The sequence below is a fragment of the Netta rufina genome, assembly GCF_964035555.1.
Source record: "Netta rufina genome assembly, chromosome: 28".
Taxonomy (NCBI): Eukaryota; Metazoa; Chordata; class Aves; order Anseriformes; family Anatidae; genus Netta; species Netta rufina.
Window position 1 is genome coordinate 3,328,512 of NC_140152.1, and position 23,151 is coordinate 3,351,662.

At 56.5% G+C, this 23,151-nt stretch overlaps 1 protein-coding gene across 1 annotated transcript in view; it reads right to left on the reverse strand.

Moving 5' to 3' along the window:
- PTPRS (protein tyrosine phosphatase receptor type S) overlaps positions 1–23,151 on the reverse strand; it is a 130,152-nt gene that overhangs the window by 106,422 nt on the left and 579 nt on the right. The gene's annotated exons all lie outside the window — the stretch shown is intronic.

The following is a 23,151-nucleotide window of genomic DNA, read 5'->3' on the forward strand; positions in this document are numbered from 1 at the left end:
TGCTGTTTGGTGGCACAGGAAAACCACTGTGGCAGCAGTGCAGCTGACCATCTGGTTTGTTTCTTACCCCAAGGAAAAGGTACGGTTGTGCTTCCAGTGGGACAGCTCGAGGAGCATCGGTGGGAGCGGGGCGCGTGCGGCTGCTCGGCAGCAAATCCCCCAGCACGGCGAGGACGGGGCCTGAGCTGCAGCACGAAGGACGGCGAGCTGATCTGGTCCTTACCATGGGAACAGCTTTGCCACGACAGCTCTCGTCTTGCTGATTAGCGATCGGCAAGTAAAGCTCCTCAGGGCTATCAGCAGGGGCTGGCTGTCTCCCCGGGCTCTGCAGCAGCCAGCTCGGGAGCCAGGCACCGCAGGACTTTCACCCACCCCGCTTCACCCAGCTGCCAGCACCGGGGCTGCTTCACCCACCCTGGGGACCCGCTGCAGGTCAGCTCCTAGAGCAATGCCACTACCCCTCCACGGCCCCATGGATGCCTCTGGATGGGCCCTTCCCAGCCCAGGACCCGGGGAGCTGCAGGCAAGACCACCACGAGGCTACGCTGCACCCCTGGGCCACCGAGGGCTCAGGACGCCGCTCCCCATCCTCCCCTCTGGTGTTTAAGGCCAGCCCTTTTCCTGCAGAGTCTCTCCCCCACCATCTCCTTGCCAAGCGCCCCAGCCCTGCCAGCATGCACAGGGGGTTAAAGTCCGTAAAGAGGATTTGCTTTTCAGCTTGCAAGACAGAAGATGAGCAAATCCCTTCCCGTGCGCTAGCAGGAATCCTGTGTCTCAGACCCACCAGCCAGGGGAGATTAAGGGAGAAGGAGAGAAAGAAAAAAATCCCATCCATCACTCACTGCCATGATCTCATCTGAGTTTAGGAGCTGAGCTGGGATGATGCTGGGTCCCTGCCTGGGCTGGTGGAGGACCAGCAGCCACCAAGCACACTGGGCAGTGTCGGCGGCTGCGCTGCTCAAGGTCAGCAGAGCCGGGGAGCCGCTTCCATGCTCCGTGCTCGCTGATTTTATTCTGCCTCGTCTGCCTAGGGAAGCCTCTGGCTCTTGTCGCATCCTCGCAGAGGGCCCCGGCTCCAGCGGGTGCCTGCAGGAGTCACCTTAACCCCACAGAGCCCCACAAAGCGCCCGCACGGTGCCAGGCAGGAGCAGCACTGAGCCGAGCGGCTCGGCCAGGCAGGGCTCGCCTGCAATTTCCATCCTCCGCATGAGATGAGGAATTAAGAGGCTGCTAAACAAGCAGAAATCGGGAGTAACGTCCTCCTCGCCATCCTCCAGCTCTCGCCCTGCTGGGGTCTTTCTATTAAAGCTGATTTCCCCCCCCTCTCTGCTCCGAGCGGCCATAGGAGCGCGGTCCTGCAGGCTAGTGGCCGTCCCACCCGGAGGTGGCTGCAATAACGCAACCCAAACGCAGCCAGCCCACACCAGGGAGGCATCAGAGGCTGCTTAAAACATTGATAAGCACTCAGAGGCTGCTAACAGCCCTCCTGCAGCAGGAAAGGAGCTTGTGAGAGGGCCCTGGCAGATCCTACCCATCACCCCAAATTCCAGCAGACCCCACCTGGCACGTTAAGACCATCAACATGCGATGGAGTGAGCCTGGCGAGGCAGCAGGATGCTTTTTGTCCTCTATTTGCTGCAGGGCAGGACGAGAGCTGCCCCCAAGAAGCAGCCGAGGGCGGTGCAGGGAACTCGCCAGCACCCAGGCCCCCTCTGCCTGGCCGGGCAGCGCCTCGGCCATCCTCAGCGGCGCCGAGCCAAACGGGAACGGGGCCAGCAGCAAATCTCCCCTTCGGACGCGTGGAAGCCACCATATTGCAGAAAACGCTTGGATTCTCGCCGTGCCATCTGGAGCCGCTGGGAAACGCGGCCCTGCTGTCCCCGCCAGTTACCAAAGGGAGAGAGCTGCAGGCCCCGAAAGGCAGAGCCTCCCTGCGAGGGCTCAGCCCCCTCTGCGACATGCCTGGCTTTTCCTGACCCTCCTGACTCCACAGCTCTCTGCCTTTGGGAGCTGCCCCACAGCCTCCCCCATCCCAGCTCCAGGCGCTGCCACGTCCCAAAGCAGGAGGCACTGGGGACCCCCCTCCTGCTCCCCTCCGCAGCTCAGGGCCAGAGGCAGGGGACAGCACAGCGGGGCCCAGCAAAGCGTCTCCAGCACCTCCAGTTCCACGGGGCTGAGCGGGCAGCCGGGGGCACAGCCAGGTGCTGCCCATGGCCCCGGAAGGCCAGGAACATTGGCACACCAGGACCAACATCCCTCCTACCAGAACGGCCTTGTTCCAGGACCACCACCACTGCTCCTTCCAGTCCACCACCATGCCAGGACCACCACTGCTCCTTCCAGGACACCATCCCACCAGGACCAGGGGTGGAGGGGCCCCCAAACTCGTTGTAGAAGTGCCAAGAATCGTCTCAAATCTCAGCCTGAGGCCCGCTCCTCGCTGAATTAAAGCCCAGAGCTCGCAGCGAGGCGATCCCAGAGCGGCTCTCGCCTCGGAGGGGTCAGCGTGTGCAGCGCCGGGGCCACTAATTAAAGCTTTTAACGAGGCAGCCCCAGCACCTCGCCAAGCCCCCAGCAGCCTTCGCCCGACGCTCTCTCTGCTAATAGCCGGGTGCCGCGGCTGAGTGCTGGGTCCGGGCTGCCTGAAATATTTATGGCAAGCCGGGACCAGCTCCTTCCCCTCCACGATCCCAGCACATCCACACATCCCCAAACAGCAAGGCAGGGTGCCGGGGGGGCTTTATTTTGTTTTTAAAGTTTCCTCCCCACCCCCTTCCCACCACAGCCTCAGTTCAGGCTCTCTCGTTAATCTAATTGTTCTCCTAATGAAGATCTGCAATTCCTCAAACATTAATTACCAACGGCAGCAGCGGCAGCAGCTGTGGAACAAGAGCTCCCTGTTCCTAATAATACGCTTCACACTTTTGCCTGCCACAGCTCAATTTAGCTTTGCGTGATTTGGCTGGGGGGAGATAAATAAAATTCCAGCTCCGGGGCTCTGCAGACAGCCCCGGAGGAGGCGACGCTCTCCCCAAGCCCGTGGGGCTCGGGAACACTTTAGGACCTGCTAAAAAGTCCCCTTTTTTGTTATGGCACCCCCAGTTCTGGCCCCGTGGACGTCGGGCGCAGCTCTGGGCAGGTGTCAGGAGCTCTGCGAGCAGCTGGAGCCGCGCCAGCTGGAAGCAGCAGCGAGGTGCCGCAGCCGCGCTGAGCCTCGGTCCCTGTCTGCAGGCGAAGAACGACGGTGGCAGGGGGGAAGGAAAGGCAGGAAAGGAGAGGAATGGAAGGAAAACGAGAGCCCAGGCAGGGAGGGAGATGAGCAGCGCCCTGATGGGCTCCGGGAAGGAGCCGGTGGGAGCAGAGGAGGGAGGAGCGCAGCCGGAGGGAGGGCGATGCTCCAGCTGCTCCTTGTTTTGCTCCTGGTGAAACGGAACGAGGAATAACGGGAAGGTTCAGGGCGATGGGAATAAAAGCTGAGGGCAACAACAGGGCTGGGATCATGCAGGGTGCTGGGGGGCACCATGGGGCTGGAGGGCGGCGCCTGCAGGAGGGGCTGGTGCGGACACACGGGGGGGGGGGAACAGGGGCTGTGCACATCCCTCCCCTGCCTTCAAACCAGCAACAGGGGCCGAAGGGAACCCGGAGGCTCAGGGGAGAAAGCTGTGGGCAGCCGATGGGCTGCTGCCAGCCCAGCCCCTCCGTACAAAAGAGGCTCCCAAGCACGGGCTGGAGGAAGCAGCTGGAAGGGCTGGAGCCAGCAGAGCTGGAGCTGCCCCTCTCGCCAGCGCCGCGCAGCCAAAAATACACAAGGGGAACAAAACAAAACAAAACAAAAAAACCGCCACGAGAGTTTTCGGCGACAAAAGCAAACAAATAGATTTGTGAATAAATATTGATTTGACAGGAAGTCGGAGAAACCCTTCCAAAAACACACGCTGGCACCAGGCTTCCTCTCCATACACGACGAGCAGCCGCCGGCATTTCAAGCTCCGGGTGCCTTTGCTCGGCTGAAAATCCGAGCTGCTCCGCGGGGTTTGTGCTGCCGGGGGGCAGTGGGCATCGCATGGCAGCATCATCTCATGGGGTTTCAAGAAATAAACTCTAGGGTCAGCCGAGGAGCCTGCGCTGGGCAGAGCAAAACCCCGTTATTTGCCCTGAGCTCCCCCCCAGAGGAGCGGTGCCAGCTGCTGGTGTCGGACCCGGTGCGGTTTGGTCCGAAGGAGTGAAATCTTTCCTCCTGCCAAAGTGTGGGGCTGAGTCACAGACCCGAAGTCACGGGGGCCGAGGGATGCTGCTTCGTGCTTTGTGCTGACCGCAAGCACAGCTGCGCGTTCCCTGCTCCGTCCCGGGCGGACGCCCCGGCCTTTCATCCCAGGAACGCCCCGCAGCACTTGGGCTGTGCAAAAAATTGATTGTTATGCCCCACAGGGGGATTTGGAGACTTGTTTTCCATCTCACGGGGTGAGATGGGCCCTGCTGGGGGGACGGCGGGGCTGGGACTGCTGGCAGAGGGCAGGGCCTGGCACATAGACAGTTCTGTCCCTTCCCTGCCTCACACCACCCTTCATATAGGGTCAGCAAATCCTTGGCTGAGCCCCGCTTTGTGGCACCCAGCCCCCAAAACCACAGCAAAAAGCAGCCAGCACCAGCAGCGCTCCTCTTTGGAGGTTCCCCGCTCACATCTCAGCCTTGCCCAGACCCACGAGGGATCCACGCGGCAGATTTCGCCTCCTTCACCCCCAGAACCATCACGCTTGGGGGAAAAACAGACAAATGCTTGAGCTCTTGAGGACTTTAAGGTCATTGCGAACTGGAAGGCTGGAGGTCAGCAGAAGTGTCCTGGATGAGGTCTTGGTGCTCCATCACCGCCACTGCAGCTGGTGCTTGAAGACCCGTGAGTTCAGGGCGAGTGGCTGCACCTCGCTGCACACCCCACGCTCCTCCAAAAAAAGGTTTCCTTTGTTCGCCTTCCTCCCTGCACGGCGAAGAAATCCCGGCCCCGTGAGCGCCATGAGGGGCCGGTGACGCCGATCACAGCTTTCCTGCTCATTTCTTTTTCAATGAGTGAATTAGCAGGCAGCCAGCCGACTTGAACATCCCCTTATCTCTGCACCAAGCTCGCTGCCGAGGATTTGCATAATTTTAATCTTTCCCACCAATGAGCATGAAAAAATTAGTTTTCCACTATTTTATCTTCTATTTGTGTTCAATAAACAGAGCTGGCGGCTTTGCTCCATGGATTTATACTGGGAAACGGGAGAGAGGAGGAGGGAAAAAAAATCCCCCACGTCCAGCGTTCGGCCAGAGGAGAGTTAAAGCCGAGGAGGGCGGCAGGGTGAAGGCTCTGCAAAACCCCGTCCGGATGGCAGCTGCGGGCAGGTTTGAGGTTGGAGCCTGGATTTCCTCGTCCAGTCCCAGCTGTTTTCCCCGGAGTCCCTTTCCTATCTCCCAGAGCAATTACCCCGGCTTCCTCCCCGATTAAGACCAGCGCTTTTCATCTCGGGCAGAACGTGCTGGGCTCCCCATGACGGGGCTCCGGGGCCCGAGAACATCCCGAGAACATCCCGAGAACATCCCGACTTCTGGGACGGGCTTGGAGGTGCCTGGAGAGCCAAGTCCCACCTGGAGAAAACTCATCTTGTGCACAGAGCCGAGCATCTGCAGGGACCGGGTCACCCCAGGTCCCTTCTCGTGCTCCTGCGCCTACCCAAGGTTTCGGCTCCTCGTCGCTGCAGGTCCTGAGCCCTGCAAGGTCCTGAGCCCTGCACACAGCACCCGCTGGATTCGGAGCGCACGGCGGCAGCCCAAGCGTGGTGCCCTTGCCTTTGTTTGCAGCGTCCTCGAGCCGCTTCGCTTCGTGGAAGGCGGGGAAGGAGAAGGGCAACACGCAGCGAATCGCAGAGCTTGGGGGGGGGCTGAATTTAACGCGTTGTTTAAAAGGGGATGCACCAAAAACTACACTTGTCTGGATTAAAAAATCAAAAGAAAAGGTACTTAGAAGAAAAAGCTTCTGCGCTTGCCCCCTCTCCTGCAGAACAGGAATGTCTTTTTGGGCAGCACACAGCAAAGGACGCCAGCGGCTCAGCCAAGGGTGCTCAGGAGCTGCTGCAGCGAGCCCCCCAACCCCACACCCCTGCCAGCTCCGGGTTTCACACCCAAAATCAGGGCAGCTCCGAAGAAAAAGAAATTGTGGAGAACATCTGAGGCTCTCTCCTCCCATGTGCCCCACTCTTGAGCAGGCTGGAAGACACAACCACAAACCCAAGCCCTAGATTTCCTTCCTCCCTGCGGAGCAACCTCAGCTCTCCGTCCGGGGCTGTACGAGGCTGGGGGAGGATTTCCACCATCCCCAGACACCCTGGCTCGTCCTCTGCGCCCTGGTGGTGACCCAGGGGGCAGCTTTGTAGGGAACTGCTCCAAAATACTGGCACTGACGGCAGCGGGATGGCTCAAAGGCCAAGTCTCCATGGGACCCCTCTGAGGTCCTCATCCGTGCCCCCAAGGGACGGGACGGGCACAGGGAGGTGCCCCGGCTTCTCCCTCGCCTCCCATCCCGGTCTCTGCACGGCCGTGGCCTCTCCCTGCTCCAGCTGCTCTGCACCCGGAGGTGCAATTACCTTCCATACGTTCTCTATTTACGCTCCGGGAACCGTATCATTTTCTAGACCAAAAACATAATTAAAGAGTCGGAGCTGCCTGGAACGCAGCCCTCTCTCCTGCCGTCCTCTCTTATCTTCTCTAAAAATACCCTGGTGTGGCAGCCCCGTGCCAAGGGGCAGCTCGCGGCGGGGCCGAGCCACGCAGAGGAGCAGCCCCAATGGGACGGGTGTCCCGCGAGGGGAACGGACCCAAACTCGCCCGTTTTAGCCCCAAGAAGGGGCTGCCCCGCTGGGAGCCCCGTGCCCTGCATCCAGCCCCATTCTGCTGCAGCTGGGGCTGCGAGGGGTCATTTATGCGAGGAAAGGTTAATTCCGATTTAACTTTTAATGCAGTTTATCTAAGCAATTCTCAAAGCCTCGGGCAGAGGGACTAATTGCGAATTAAAGGGGCTTTGATGATCTTTGCTCTCCCAGCAGAACCGTGCTGGGGTTGGCTCCACTTTATTCCAGAGCAAAATCCACCCAGCCAGAAGATGCAAAGACGTTATCTGCCCAGAGGAAAACAACACCCCTAAACCTCCAGCTTTACCCCAGGGAACAAAAAACGTCGTCAGGGTGCAAACCTCAGCTCCTGGGGCAAAAGCAACCAGGGAAGAGAGAGGCGGCTGGGGAGCAGGAGCCGCAGCTCCACGCACACACCTCCTGCCCCCACGTGCACCTGGCTGGCAACGAAACCCAAACCGCTTTGCTGTTTGGCTGGAGAGGCCTCGGTGAGGCTGGAAATTAAATCAAGTGGGCAAAAGGCAGCGAGCACAGCAGGGCTCTCAGCCACCCGTTTCAGACCGCTCCCGGGAGCAGAGCTCTCCCCAGCTCTCTGGGATTTTTTTCCGCTCGCAGCCACGGCGCCGCTCCTGCCAGGGCTGGACGCCCTCGGCCATCTCGCGCTCATCCTCACCTCTTTGAACGTGCTGATAATTTCCTGCTCCTTCCCCGAGCACCACGAGCTCAGTCCGCGTTTAGAAAGCCCAGGACAGGCTTCAGAAGCACCGCCAGCCCTGACGTGCTCCTGCTCACACACCCGTTTGGGTTGGAGACACGCTCATGTGTGCTAACGGCAGTCACCCCCAAGAAAATCCCCAAAAAAACCCTTTGGAGAGAGGATGTGCACCCACACGGTGCTTGCATGCCCCCAGGAAGCGCCGTACAGAGGCAGCCCCAGGGCAGGAGCCAAACCCAGGGGGTGAGGGGTGCCGGGGGGCTGCGGGCAGCACAGTGCACACCAGGATCCCCCTGCCCCAGGTTGTGGTCGTGGTTTCAGGTTGTGGTTGCCTTCTCGGCACCCCACAGCCCGGTGAGCACGACCGAGGCCATGCAGGGGGCAGCAGCAGAGCCCTGCACACGCTGCCCGACCTCCTCGGCCCCCTTGGAGCCCGTGGGCAGGAGCAGCAAAGGAGCTGACGGCTCTCACCCGCGCCTCTCGCCCACGGGAACACTCGGTGCTTCTTCCCATCCCAGAAAAGCGAGCAGCGGGGCGCCCAGTGTGGATCTGGGGACACGAAAACACCTCCCCAGGCCTCCCCCTGCACCCACGCTGGAGGGGAGAGCCCGAGGCACGCGGGGCCCCGCGGGCCGACAGACGCCGGGGCAGCAGCACCCGCGTAGGGGTCAGGCATTTTCCAGAAGGTGAGAGGCAGCCCAAAAATAAAACCCTGCCCGGCTCATGAAGCACAGAGCCCACGAGCAAAACACGAGTTTGTGGTGCTCCCCCTCTCCTGCGTGGACCTACAGACCCAACGCTGTCCCCATGTCACCAGCGCGGCCGCTCCCCACGGCAGGGGGGTCCCGCGGCCGCACCGCACGCGCGTGGGGAGCGGAGGAGCGAGAGCAATCAGTGGGGTGGGGGAAGGAGAAAAAAAAATAAAAAGGAGAGTGAAAACCAGCTATGAAACAGCCCCTGGGGACATCCACTCGCCTGGACTTGCTGTAATTGCGCTACCTCCCAACACAAAGCTCTTGGCGTGGCCCTCTCGTAAAACTGGGAGAAGGAAGGTTAAAAAAAAAATAAATGATTATTTAAATATCCCGAAGGGTCAAAACAACCTTTTAACTCGTCAGCTTGCAGGTTCGAACAGGACTGCGAGCGCTGCTTTCCATAGCTCCCAGGGCCAGACACCGAGAGCAGCCATCTGAACTCGGCTCCTGCAGGCGTTGCGGGTTTTCCACAGCCAGAAAAAAAAAAAAACGAGGTAAAGGGACTGGCACCGCACCCCAAAGCCACTTCCCAGCCCCGGCCTGGACACAGCTCTGCAGCACCCATGGGCTGATCCTGAAATAATCCTCGGCAGACACGGGATGGATCCACCCTGAGAGCCCCTGAGCTCCGAGCCCAGCTCCATTGCCCCGTGTCCGCGGGGAAATCCCTTCTCTCCGCAGCTGTACCTGGCCGGGGGGAAGGAGCTCTGCTGTCTCCTCTCCCCCTTCCCCAGCACCTCTGCAAATGGTTCAGCCAAGTGCAACCCCCCTAAAATCACCGACTCTCAAAGCTGCTCCTCGCAAGCCGGGGGCTGGCATGGTTTTAGCACGAGCTTGTCAGAGCCGTGCCCAGGAGCCGGTGGGGAGTGCAGCCAAGGGACCCCCCAGGTTTTGCCTTCGCTTGTTAATTCGCACAGAAGTTTAAGGCTGCTCGGGTGTAACCTCCTCTTAGCCCTTACCCGTCCTCCAGGTAACCAGCAGGCCCCGTGAAGGTGCAAAACGCAGCACCCGCGGAGCCTTTGGTGGTAATTTTTGGTAAAAACACCGTTTTTTCAGTAAATTTCAGCAAATACACCGCGCCCTTGGTTACGTGAGCTGGGTCTGTACATCACTCAGTGCCCTGGCGCTGTTGCTGCTGCAACCAGCAGCAGGAAAAACTTCTCAAAACTGACTTCCATGGCCTGAGGTGCTGCAGCCCCCTCCCTGCAGGAGAGATCCTCGTTGACGATTTTTTTGGGTGCCCTGATGGAGTCCGAAACCGGGAGGGGAGATCCAAAAGCTGCTCCAGCGCAGGAAAGGCTGAAGGGTGCTCCTCCTCCTTCACCCTGGGGATTGTTTCAGATGGCCCCAAATACTCCGAAATAATCCTTCCTACTCAGAGACCGGACGGACCCACCTCGAGAGCCCCCGTGGTGCTGAGCATCCTTGTCCTGGAGGCCCAGACCCTTAGAGGAGCCCTTGATGGGGTTGAATATAGGGCTGCCCACGGGTTTTTACCGCTCTGTCCTTGGTGCAGCTGTGAAGCTGAGCAGCTACCTTGAGGCCACATCCAGCAGCAAGCTGACTCTCAGGTTGTGAAGCGAGCAGAGGAGGGGTCTGCTGAGGACTTTTCCGTGTTTGTATTTTCCAGCTGGGCCTCAAACGGTGTTTACGAGGGAAAAAAGGTGTCTGAAGAAGCAGCTTAAAAAACGCACGCATTTCTGTAAATCCTCCCACTTCCAAGATTGTATCAACAAATGAAAGAGGGAGGAGGACTAAAAAACATAAATAGGAGCCTCACATTGACAAGGTCCCTTTGAACAATTTTCAAAGAGCTCCACTGCCAGCTCTCCTATTTGATTTTGTTTTTTTTTAGGCTGTGTTCCTCCACGTACCCGGTGACTCCACCAGTTCAGGTCCCTTCTCTGACTGTTCCTAGAAGAACACAGCCCTGGGTCGGCAGCTACCGAGCGTTTCAGACGTCTGCCCGGGACCTGGGCCGTGCCGGGATCTATTTCAGGGTTTGCTCGAGGGGGATGGCACGGCTGAAGGGCTGCACATCGATGCTGAGGATCCCGGAGCTGCTCCCAGCTCAGGCACAGATCTGCAGCGGCCGTTTCCCCCGGTTGTCTTCCACCAAGGGCATCCAGCGGGGAGAAGAGTCGAGCCTTTATTTTAGGTGGGATCATTAGAAGTGAAGGCAAACAGAAATCTTGAGCAAACACCGAATGCTGGCAGCCAGGAGAAATTTAAGACGTGGGAGGCCTTTGCTGGATGCCCTGACCTTGTTTGTAAGCCAGCGCCTTCAGGTAGCGACCTGCTACCCCCGGTGCTAAGCAGAGGTAAAACAAAAGCCCCAGACCCCACGGCCAACAGACTGCCCACAGACCAGGCAGAAAACGCTCCTTCAAATCAGAACCAAACAATTTGTGCGTCCTCGAAGCCAGGAAATTCTTCATTTATTATCCCAAATCCAACGCCAGGAATTTAGCACCTCATCTGCTCCCTCCCTCCCAGCCTGGCTGCACCAGAAGCTCCAGGCTCTCCTCCATCCCGAAGCAAACTGCAAGCCCCGAGCTCGATGCACTGACTACAGATCCTCTCCATCTTCAGAAAAAAAAAAAGTAAAAATAAAAATAATAAAAAAAAAAGCTGTATGAGGCAGCCCTGGGACCCGCACAGCTGATGCTGCGAGTGGTGACAGCAAAGTCCAAGGGACAATTGAGTTTGAGATTATGAGGGGAAAGAAGAAGCGCTTATACATGCGCATAAACCGTAAATAAATGAAAAATAAATCCCATGGAAATGGTGACAGCAGCCCCCAGACAGATCTTTACAAATTGCCTTTTACAAGTAAATAACATTACGGCAGGGTTTATGGGCTGCCCTGGGAGGGGTACGGGCAGCGCTGCAAACGCTGCGGCGGCCGTCAGGAGAAGCCGGGAGGATGTTGGTGGTGCCCACAGCCCAGATCTGCTCCCCAGCAGCACGATGAGCTGGGGGAGAGGAAAACAATGCAATCCGGCACCCCCAGGCAGCGGGGACGCTGCTGGACGTGGGGATTTTCTAGCATTCATCACGCCAAAGGTTGGTGGAAACCCCACGGGAAGCACACCCCGCTCACCCTTCCCGCGGTGGCCACAGTGCCCAAACGGCTCTGCCTCAGTTTCCCCAAGATGAAACGGGAAGAAAATGCTCCAGAGCCGTCTCCCAGCACCCAGGGTCTCTCTCACTGAGGATGTTTAAGTGCTCTGAGGTTTCTGAAGGAGCTGCTATAGGGAAAGTATTCATTTAAATGTCTCGTGGCACCGCACATAATGCCAGGCAGATTTCCTTCCATTCTTCTCTAATAGCTTAATAATCCTCAAAATAGTTTCATTGTTAATGCTCCTGGTGTGTATTTTATTAGGGCTTTTTAGGTTGCAAAGGCAGGTAAACACTCCACAGCCCTCTAGCACCTACCAAAGCGCCTCTCACAAATCATTCCAGCTCCTCAAGCACCCGCTCGGGGCGGGGGGACCCTTCCTATTCACACCCCTCCCTTCAGCCAAAGCCACCCAAGACATTTTGAGGTTAAAAACCTGCAAAGACGCAAACTCCTCCTTCCTCCCCCCGACTTTCAGGGGCGCACAGCGAGAGGAAGGAGGCAGCACCTTTTTTCCTTTTTTACCTGTGAAAATCCAGTGGCTATTGCCCAGCCCCCAAGAGGGTTTTTTATGCATCCCCTTTTCCGTCTGCTCCCCACCACTGATCCTCCTGTTGCCTTCCACCGACACGCCCCAGGCACCCGCCTGCTGCTGCATTTACTGCTTTGGGATCTCTGGGTCCCACCCGTGATCCCCATCCCAAAGAGGCAGAAGGGAGGCACCAGCAGAGGCAGAGGCTCATCCAACCCCGGAGGATGCCCGTGGTGTAAGGGGAGATGGAGGCTCAGGCACAAACCTCACTTTAACAGACTTTATCCCGCCTGGGAGGGGTTTTAGCTGTTTGTACGTGTCATTTGGGAGGCCCCGTGTCCCATATGCCACAGCTGAGAAGGTGAGAGCTGCCAGGGCTGAGCTAGCAGAGATAAAGGACGAGCTGGGAGGAAGGGAGGAACGCGCGCACGCCGGCTGCTAGCACGGCAACACCGCTGCTGTAGCTGGAGAGGAGTCGGGGGTTGTATCTGTAGGTAAATCCCAGCCTGAGATAGAAGGAAAAGAAAGAAAAAAAAAAAAAGAGAAAAAAGAAAAAAGAAGCAGTTTTGTTTGGCACTCCTGGGGAAAAAGAAAAAAAAAAAAGAAAATGGAAGAAAGAGAAGAGCCTCCCCCTCCAGAAAATATACAGAAATAAAAATGCAAAATCAGCCCGAGTTCCTGATGGAGAGGCTCCAGGGTACAGCCAGTTATTGAAGTTTTGCAACATAAAGCTTAAATTATTTATTATTATTTTTATTTTTCGAGAAGAAGAGAGGAACAACACGTCTCCTTCCTCAAAAGTTAACAACTGCGCGACACCAGCTCGGCATTGTCTCCCCGTTTTATCGCCGCGGTGCAGCGCTGAGCAGATTCCACCCCAGGGCAGACACAAAACCACAGGGCCACGGTTTCTAATTATACCCTCTATTCGCAGGGAAATGCTTTATTTATTAGCTCTTTGAGCTTCCCTTTCATTCATTCTCAGTCCCGGTCCCGGCAGCGAGGGGCTCTCGACAAGAGGGGATTTATTAGGTTTGCTCTGCTCCCCACCTTCCCTGCCTCTCCCTCCTCTCCCCGCTTGGCATTCCAGGCAGCCTCATCACTTTTAATTCAATAACTTGCGGTATAATTACTCCGTAATAACACCATTATCTTAACGTTTACTCAGCAGCTGTGATCCCCTCGCAGCCAGGCGAGGAGGGAGAAGGGGAAGGGATTCCTCCGGGGAGCAGCCGTGGGGACAGCAGCCTTTGTGCGGGATGAAGGTCCCCAAAGGACCCCAAAAAAAAGCCCAGCTGGAGGTGGGGATGCTCTGAGGGAGGCGCTGAGCCTGTTGCCCTGCTGGAGCCTTTCCTTTTTATCTGCCTTTGCTCACAAGCTGGCAGGTTTTGTACGCGGAGGAGGGAGACCAAAGGGACAGCCCCGCGCCTGTGATGCTGCAGAAGCCATTTAAGCACACCCAGCGCCTCGTAACCGCCCCAAAAAAGCCCTGCCACTGAGCAAACAGACCGAAAATGAGGGTAGGAGATAGGAAAAGAGCCACCGAAATGCGTGGCTGTGCTCTGGGCTGTAGGAAAGGGGCTCACCTGCTGCAGAAATCGTCTCTTCAGACAGAAACGCTGAGCGGGTGCTGTAAGGCGTTTACACATCACCTCAGCTAGCACCTACTACAAAGACTTGCTTTAATTTTTAATCCAGAAACCCATCGGAAAAAGGCTTTCCCCCTTTCATGACGGCACAGTTGGTCAACAGGGTAAGAAATTCTTCTAAACCCAGGCTAAAACCGAAATCCCTCGTGCAGCGAGCGAGGCGGGGAGCAGAGCAGTACGCAGCAGCCACCAGCACCTCCGAGCTTGCCTTGAAAGGCAGAAGATCACCCTACAAGTCCTACCCAGCCTTTACACACAGCCGGGGAGTTGGCACCTTTGGCCTCCTCGCTGCGGTTTGATTTGCTCTGATATCGAACCAAACAAGCCCACTGCTTATTTAGGCAGAAATGTTCCTACACGCACGACGGAAAGAGCAAGTTTCTGCAGCCCCTGCCTGAGCCAGCCGGGTTTCGAAGCCTCCCAGGGGAGGTCAGGTTCACGCAGGTATCGGGTCCTGAAATCACACCCGAAACCCAGCGTGAGGGACGAATTCACACCGTGCCGCCTCTGTTTCGCACACGCACGCCGCAGCGGAGGGGTAAACACAGTTTATTTTGATTGATTATCCATCGTGTAACGCGGAGCTGTAATTCCATCAAGCCATCAAAGCGGCTCAGCAATTATATAAATCACGGGAGGAACGTGAGGAAGGTTTGTCGTTGGAAGCTCCAAATGGAATTTCCTCGCGTTGCGCTGCTGCACCTTGCTTTGTTTTTTAATAACCCGCAGTCAGATTATTTCACTTCCAGCTCTGTTTACACGCCTCTCTCGTGCACCAATTCACGGGATACTGCCGCTGACAGATCGCAGCGGCGTTAATAAGACATTTTATGCTGCCTTCCACTCCCCGGGAAATTTCCTAAGCAAACTGGGGCTGAAACGCAGGCAGGGCGATGAAAAATCACCTGCACCGGGCAGCCCCTTCCACGCAGCTGCAGCTCAGCGGCCCCAGCCCGGCGTAGCTCAGGCAGAACAGGAATCTTCCTGCTTTCAGCTGGGATATAATGAAGGATGCTACAGGGAGCCCTCGGTGCAGCTCAGGTTCCCTTATTTATAAGGTCATATAAAGCCTTTACTACTGAATAGATCTTGCGTGCGGACGTCATTATACGTACACGGATGTACATTATCATAATTAAACCGACAATAAAGCGAATAGGACACTTCGTGATGCATCACCCAGGCTTCGTCATCGCCTTTTTACACCTCTTTAGTTTAAATTTAGTGGAATTGACAAAGCCAAGCCCGTAGAGCTGCTTCGGGAGCTGGTAACTCCCTGCACCCCCTCCCTGTGCTCTCCCAGCCGGCCGCGACCCCGAGCCCTGGGACAGGGCAGCGCAGTGCACGCAGAGCCCCGGAGCTCAGCCTCCTGCTGTCCAGAGGGGGAGCAAACCCCCAAATCCTGGCAAAAGGCCCCAAACCAGCAGCCTCGGTGCTGTTGCCAGCAGGCTCTGGTCTGACCACACCTGCTCATCTCAGCCGAAACCAGCCCGGGTTCACACAGCTCCTGCTTCACGGATTTGTAGGGTTCGTGGCCACCTCTCCTCGCCTTCCACCAGGAGCAGGTTCCCCCTCTCCCAGCACAGCAACACTGAAGTGGCTGCGATTCTTTGTTTTGTATTTTTCTCCTTTAAAGATAAAAATAAATCCAACCACTTTGCTTCAATTGCGCACCCTAAATCAGCATTCGAAATCTTTTAGAGGGTTTTTTTTTGGAGAAGAAAGGGAAGCAGAAGGCACGCGGAGCCGTGCACTGAAAAGCCACCCAAGAGAAAGCACTAAACACGATGCCATTAAGTGGGAAGAGCCCACAACTTTGATGTGACACTTGGCTGTTTGCTGCCACCATAAACTACGGCACACTAAAAAAGTTTGTTAAATGCTCCATAAACTTTAACGCATTACAGAAACACCGCAAAGCGAGGATTTTATTTGGCTCTCCACGAAACCGCGCTTTGTAACAGGCAAAGAACAACAAATGCGTATTTGTCTCCGGAAAAAAACCTGGAGATGTTTTCATCTCTCTAGTCCAGACCGGTGAGTTTGGTTAAGTTGGGTTTTCAGGTGAGAATTACCCAAAAAGAAAGCCCCCGTGCCATGATCCGCGTTAGGAAGACAGCCGAAGAGCCAACGGTGATCGAGTCTTTGGGGCTCATCCCTGCCCCGGCACCTTTACATTTTGAGAAACAGCTGAATCCCGGGCATCTGGCAGCACCAGGAGAGCAGTGAAGGGCTAAAAGAGCTCCTCTGGAAAGCAAATTGCAAGGAAAACAGCAGAGCTGGGTCCGTGCTTCATCTTTCCAACATATCCGCCTCGGCTCGCATTTCCAAACCTATTCCATGAGGTCTAAACCAGGGCACCAGCCAAGAAGCAAAACTAATCTTTAGGAAAAAAATCCCCCAAAGATTTTAATATTAATGTTCAATCCTCACCGCAGTGGAAACAGGAACCATCCTGTGAGTTTGCCTTTTTGCCCCCAAAGCAGGAGGGGCACGACCCAGCTCCCCGAGGTGCCACCCCGCTGCTCCCAGCACTTTCACCTGCCCTCCACCGGCATTTCACGCCGGACCCGTGACACTTTCCATCTTTTTGTCCAACGAAACTTGCTGAGAAACCTAAAAATCCACCAGCTGGCTTAAGCATCATTGGCTTTGCATAAAACCTAAAGCCACTTGCAACACGTCACTCATCTGCCCTACAAAGCCTCACGGGAGCTCCAACAGCCGCAGGGCTCCGTGCTTAGGGGTGGGCACAGACCGGGATGAATTTAGGGGTGGGCACAGATTGGGACGAGATGCCTGGCACACCCGGGGATGTAGGAAGAGGAAAAGGACGAGGGCACAGCCCCACAGCCCCGTGTAACCCACCCCGCACGCCGCTGCCATCAGCTCCTGGTTTATAGCAGTTCTTCCAGCGCTGGCACGAGGGAGAAGCAAGGGAGAGAACTTCATTTCGAATCCCATCCGCATCTGGGGCTAAATCATTCGGACGGCACGATTTACACATCCCCACCTCTCCGGGCAGTGCATAAAGCACCTCGTGGGCCCATCGCTCAGCTCGGGGTGCTGTCAGGAGGCTGTTTCATGGCGCACGGGCGAGGTTGGCTGCGAGGAACCAGCAAGGCTCCGGCTCCGGGAAGAGGAATGGACTCCCGGTACTGGACTGCGATCCCTTCCCTTCCAGGAAGGCAGCAGCGCAGCCATCAACCACGTCAGGCTGGAGGCAACGCTGATTCATCTCTGTCGCTGGCAGCACCCAGAAGCAGACGCTCTGGAGGAATTACCTGGCTGGGGGAAGCTTCTTCCTAGCCCCGAGCCCCCGCCGTGTGGCGTGGGGCACGGAGCAGGACTGGGTCTGGCAGGGCAGGGAGCGCAGGGAGCGCTTGTACCCTACAGCATCGGAGCCACCGAATCCATAAATGCTGGAGAAGCAGCAGCCCACAGCCCAGGTCGCTCCTCGACACCTACACGAGGCTCCTGGTGCAACCAGGGATGGCTCGGGAGTGCTCCAAGGAGGCCAGGACCCGCAGGAGCTGGGCAGTCGGAGCCTTCCCGGCCACCAGAGCCCCCCTGCAGCGGGTGCTGACCCCAAGGCCGCTGCTGCCCCTCTGCTGGCTCCCCTCCAGCCCCCTTGAAAAGCCCAGCCCCGGGTTGCTGAGCTCCCATTGAACCGAGCAGCTCCCATTTCACACACCACGGCTGCGCAGTGCCCCACGTGCATTTTTACAGCGAGTTCTTCCCTCCTCTCCCCCAAATTTTGCTTCCTTTTCTTCCTTAAGGTTCACATAAAGGCATTGGCAGGACGGCGGGTGTAAGTTGTTCCCTCTTTTTTCCTTTTTCAGGGCAGTGTTTCGAGGCTTTCAGACACCATGGGGACATTGCCATGTCCCCACAAGCAACGCTTTGTCACCACGGAGAAGAAATCAGAAGTCAGAAGGCTGCTCAGTCCCCTTGACATCAGCAACCCGATGTTCCAGCACTCCCACGTGTGTGTGTGCAGCCCCAAAACATGAACCAAGGACCCCAATGTGCCTCCTGCGAGCTCGCAGCAGCCCTTCCAGCAGGCCAGGCCAGCAGACATTTAATCACCCGGGCCGTTTTTACACACGGATCCGATCCGCAGCCTGGCCAGGGATTGGGTTTCAGCGTGGCTGTTCCTCGAGGTCCCCGTTCTGGCCAGGTCCCAGTGCCCTCCCCGCTACCACCAACCCTTGCAGCAGACAAGGGACGGGGTTTTTCTACCCAGGGCTGGGCACTGGCGGGCACAGAGCGCTGGCAAAACGCACCCCGGCGACAGCACCACGAGGCTGGGCCCTGCCCCAAGAAAACCACCAATTTTCCCCTTTTGGGGTCGTAGCGTGCTGAAATCACCACCCCCAGGGGAGGCTCTGAGAAATGAGGATTTTCCCTCCTTCCCCTCGAGGACACGGGGGCAGGAGGGGTCCCAAACCCCTCTCCAGCAGCTCCAAAGCTGCCGTTTCGCAGCTCAGCCCATCTGGTGGCCACGGGGGAAAGACAGACAGCCGGATCTGTAATGCGCAAGGAGAGGCTGCCGCTTGTGCCCTTAAGCAAAGGATCAAGTTTGAATTTAAGCCGATCTCTGGGGAGAGGAGGTCACTGAATGCAGAGGAAGCAGCAGGGAATGAACCGACCAACCCCGAGGCCACGCAACCCGGCTTCCCCAGGGCTCCGAGGCCGGGGGACAGCCCGGAGCAATTTGCTGTGGGTTTTTTTTTATATCTCTTGCTCCAAGCGCGCACGCGTGGCCCCGGTGCTCCCTCGCAGAGCACACGAGTGACATTTCTTCGGGGAAACTGGACAGGCTGTTTTCTTCCCAACCCCTCCCCCTCTGCGAATCCTCCCCTCTCTGCAGCTTCCAGCAAAACGCCCCTAATCCCCAAATTCTCTCCCTACCTGCAGCAAGCGCTGAAACCCTACCCGTCCCTTCCCCCAGCCCTCGGAGCGCGCTAATCCATCAAATTCCCTGGCCTCGCAGCCCACCCCCAGCCCCGACGGCAGCAATCCTGGCACCAGATGTCCTCTCACAAAGGCCGGCCATCAAAAAGCGACCGTCCCACGGCTGCGTCCCGAGCACCCTTCCTTCTTCCACCGCCGTGCCGCACAGGGCTCACCCAAACCTCATCCGAGCCCACCGAGGGGCTACGACCCCCCTCCGGGAGCATTTAATCCGGGGGAGCACTGAAAAATAAAAGGGGTTTTATTGAAATAAATAAATAAAGCAGAGCTCCCCCCCCCCCCCGAGCAAGACATCTGTGCTATGTCCATGAGGTGGCTGGAGCAGCGTTAGCGGCGACTTTGGTGGAGCGTGCCCGTGACAAAGCAGTGCCCGGCCTCCTCCTCGCCGCCTGCCAGCGGGATTTAGGGAGCCCGAGCGGGCTGCAGATTAGCCAGCTGGATTATCTGTGTTTGTTAAACCTGACTGCAGGCCCGGCCTCTAACACAACGCACCCAGCTCCAGGGATTTATAGGAAGGGAAGTGGAGGGGGGGGGCAATCCCCACCCCGAATCCTCGGTGGCTTCTCTGGCGCGCTGATTTTTGTCCCCCTTCCTCCTTCCCCTTTTAATTCTGCTTGCGGGTGTTTGGTGCTACTCCTTCCACGTCACAAATCCTCGGTAACTTCTCCAAAATGCTGATTTTCTTCCCCTTTTTTCCCTTTTTCTTCTATTTGTGGGAGTTTGGTACTATTCCTTCCACACTACTCGCATCAGCCTCCTCCTGCAGGTCCCGCTGGCCACATCACAGCCTCACCCCTCACCCCAATCTCCCCAAAACAATTTTGAGCTTTCCCACATTTCCTGCGGGGAGCTGCGTGAGGCAATGTGCAGCCGGGACCACGCAGCAGGGATGGGTTGAGCCTGCAGAAGCCCCGCCTGAAACCCATCCCAAAAACCAGCCACGCTGAGAGCCAGCCCGAGGAGCAAAACCCCACAGGACGAGAGCAAAACCCCGTTTCTACACCTAGGGATTTCCAACCATCTCCACAGGGCTTCACCTGGCGGTGCCGAGGCTTGGGGGGGAAATGTTACCTGTCATTTTCTCTGCTACGCCCCGGTTTAGTGCTGCCGTTACAGCATCTCTTTATTTATGGCATTACTTCTGTCATTATAACGATCTGACAGGAATTCCGCGTGCCAATTCCGTAACGACGCTTGCTGCTATTACCATAATGATCCCGCCTGAATGGCGCAGGTGCCATTATCAGAAAATCTGTTTGTAATAGAGAATCAGCTGCAAGAAGAGGCATTACGCCCAAATGAACTATTTAAGAATTACCACAAACAGGGGGCTGGCCTCAATTCCCCGAGCTGCACCGGGCTGCTGCCTCCCCAGCGTAAATCCATCAGGTGAAAGCAGAAGGCAGCCTGCGAGGAGTGAGCTCAACGCGTGGCGGCCTCACGTGAACGAAGTGATCTCTGCACAGCCTTTAGGATGGATTTTTTGTAGGGCACTTTCTAACCCACAACAAGAGCATTGAGCAGCACACAGGGAAAGAAACACCCGTACAAAACCCTAAAGAACTTTTCTGGAAACAGAGAGGCAGGGCAGCTCCTTTGCAACCCCCAACGTGGCCGAGTGCACAAAAGTTTGGGCAAAATTCAGGCAGCAGCCACTTCAGAAGGGATTTAGGGTGCACGGGAAAAATAAAGGTGTTGCACAGTGCAGCCGAGAGATCTCTGTCCCTGCATCATCCCCTACACGCTCACAGCTGTAATTCCTGCCCGGTGCCTCCTGATCCAGAGGGCTGCACGTGGCACAGGGTATTTATTGCTCCTGCCATGTAGCTCTGGAAGGGCAGCGACTCCTTCAAAGCGAGCTCTGCACTGACGCTGCCCCGCTGCCAGCATCTGCACGAGCACCACGTCTCACACCTTCCACAGTCCCTAATTTTACCAGTTCCTTCTTCACACCCGCGAGCGCAGCGTGAGATGAAGTCAAACATAACCAGATGACACTCCCCAGTGTGCCACAGGATGCGCTGAGATCTCTGCTGGACCAACCAGCAAAGCCTTGCACGGGAATAAAAACCCCTGGGGGTCAAAACCTCTTCCAACAGGGCGGAGGTGACGGTAAAATTCAGGTGAGCGGCACTACGAGGCGCTTACTACACCAGGGCTGTGCAGAAGCCAGCATGAAATGGGCGAGTGGCTTCCTTCCAGCTCGTTGGGGGCCAGTGGCAGACCCCTTGTGGCTCCTCCACCTGGTTCCACGGGGCAGCCTCCCGAAAGGCACCGAGGATGGACTCCCACAACCTCGTTTTCCTCCTCGATGCACAGCCAGGCAAACCCAGAGCTGTTTTTTTTTTTTTCTTTTTTCGCCGCCCGCAGCCACACGCGGCAGATGGGGACGCTCGAGCAGGAGTCAGAGGCACCGGCTCTGCTCCTGGCCTCGCCGCCGACCTGCCACGGGAGCCTGGGCTTCTTCTGCCTCGTCTCCTTTTGGCCGGGAGCTTCAAACCTGTGCCACTTGAGTGCTTTCTGCTGGTAGGCCCCGAAACACTTCACAGGAAGGAGTTCTGCATCGCTATCCCCATTTTACAGACAAGGAAGCTACCAGATTGCCATTTCCCCAAGGCTGTTTTTCTGGCACGCTCCTTAGAGATTAAATCTCGTGCAAATAGCTGCACTGGAGAAGAATCTGTACCTACAGGCCAGATTCAACAGCGAGGGTAAAGAGGGTGGTTGAAAGCTCTGTGATCAAGGCTAAGAAGCACAATAAAACGCCGTACCCTGCTTTTCCAGCTCTGCAGGGTAAGGAGGGATTTCCTCAGATGCCTGCTGCAGCTGTCACCTTCGCAGGAACTCAGCACCTAACGCTCAACTCGCTGTCTTCACGCCGAGCCCTCAGCGTTTATTTTGGTCCCTCCAGCTCCCGAGGAGTGATAGCGTCTCCACCGTAACTTCTCTGGTTTCCACGCCTTCAGAAATCACCAGTTTGTGTTTCGGCAAGAGGGGGAAGTCGCAGAGCAGCCAGACCATGAGGCTGCAGCCCCAGAGCTCCCCCGCTCCCCCTCCCAGTGGCAGGAAGGTTTGGGACAAGCGCCCGCACTTCTCCTTGAGGTGCTGCACCTCTCTGCACAAGGGGGGATCGCTGGCACGCTCCCAGGATGAAAAAGACACCTTCCCTCCATCCTGGCAGGTTCTAGGAGCAATAACACAAGGGAATTGTGACCCTTAGGGTTTTCACTCCAGGGATGGAAAGCAGGAGAGGGGAAGGGACGTCCTCTGCACAGACCCCTCCCAGGTGCAGAACCAACCCCGGGAACACCGTCGGAGCGAGCCTTGCTCCCACGTCCAACACATTCCTCCCCAACGAGCCAGAGGGCGGCTGGAAAGGCACAAATCATCTCCAGACGCTCGTTACGGTGGAGAAAACGCAAGTTGTGAAGACACTGTTCAAAGAGCCGGATCAACGCAAACACAGATTTTTCACCTCCTCCTTTTTGTGGAAGAAAAACCCACAGCAGCCAAACCCAACGGCGCAAGCCTGTAAATAAATGTTAGCCTCCCAAAGCACCGGGGCCACCAAGCACCTTTGCAGCCAACACGCAGACCGGCGGCGGATCACGGACCAAACCCTGCTGAATGCTGAACTGGTTACGAGAGAAGAAACATTTCTCAGTGCAGGTGGCTTGCTATTCTCAGAAAGTCTCCTTTCAGCAGATGTTCCTCTGTGTGTGGCGAGCCCAGTGTGCCTGAACTTATGATTTCTCTTCCTCTAAGTGATGCTTTCAGGGAAAGGGTAATGAAAGAACACGGAGATGTAGCTATACAAAGCACAGGCCAGAGAATTCTTTTCTTTCTTTTCTTTCTTTCTTTTTTTTTTTTTTTTAAGAGAGGAACCATAATATTAATGTTTGAAACTGCTTTTCATATATAGCAATGATCAGCTTCATCTCTACATTTTTTGCCTTAACTGCAGGAGATCTTTCCGCCAACGAATGATATGAATTTAAATTTAATTTTGAGCGTCCCTTTAAGCGCCTCGAGTCAAAGCAGCTGCTGCGAGCTCAGAGTTAGAGCCTCGATGTAAAAGTTACCTGCGACATAAAAGGAGTTTTTGCTACAGCAAGGAAGCATAAAGGGATAAAATATGGCCATGGCTCGGGAAAGCTCCAGCTGCACGGCTCCTGGAACAAAATGGAGCAGTTTCCCCCCATCTCACATTTCTAAGATTACACATCCCCGACTAGCCCGCACCTCGAGCTTCACTTCTCCACAGCAGAACGCTGCAGTAGTGGCCAGCGAGCTGTATAAAGCAGGGAAAGCGAGTTATATTTTAATCCCGGGGCCCAAGCGCCGTTGTGCAATGTTTGCAGTGAGTGAATTTGGGGGATTGCTCAAAGCCAAACCTGTGGCCTGACCCGAGCTGCGGGAGCATCGCGCACGCAACTGCTGAGGACCTGGGCTGCCTATTAAGCATGAACAAATAATGAGCAGTCCCGGCGTAGGAAAAATACACAAAGGGGGGATGAG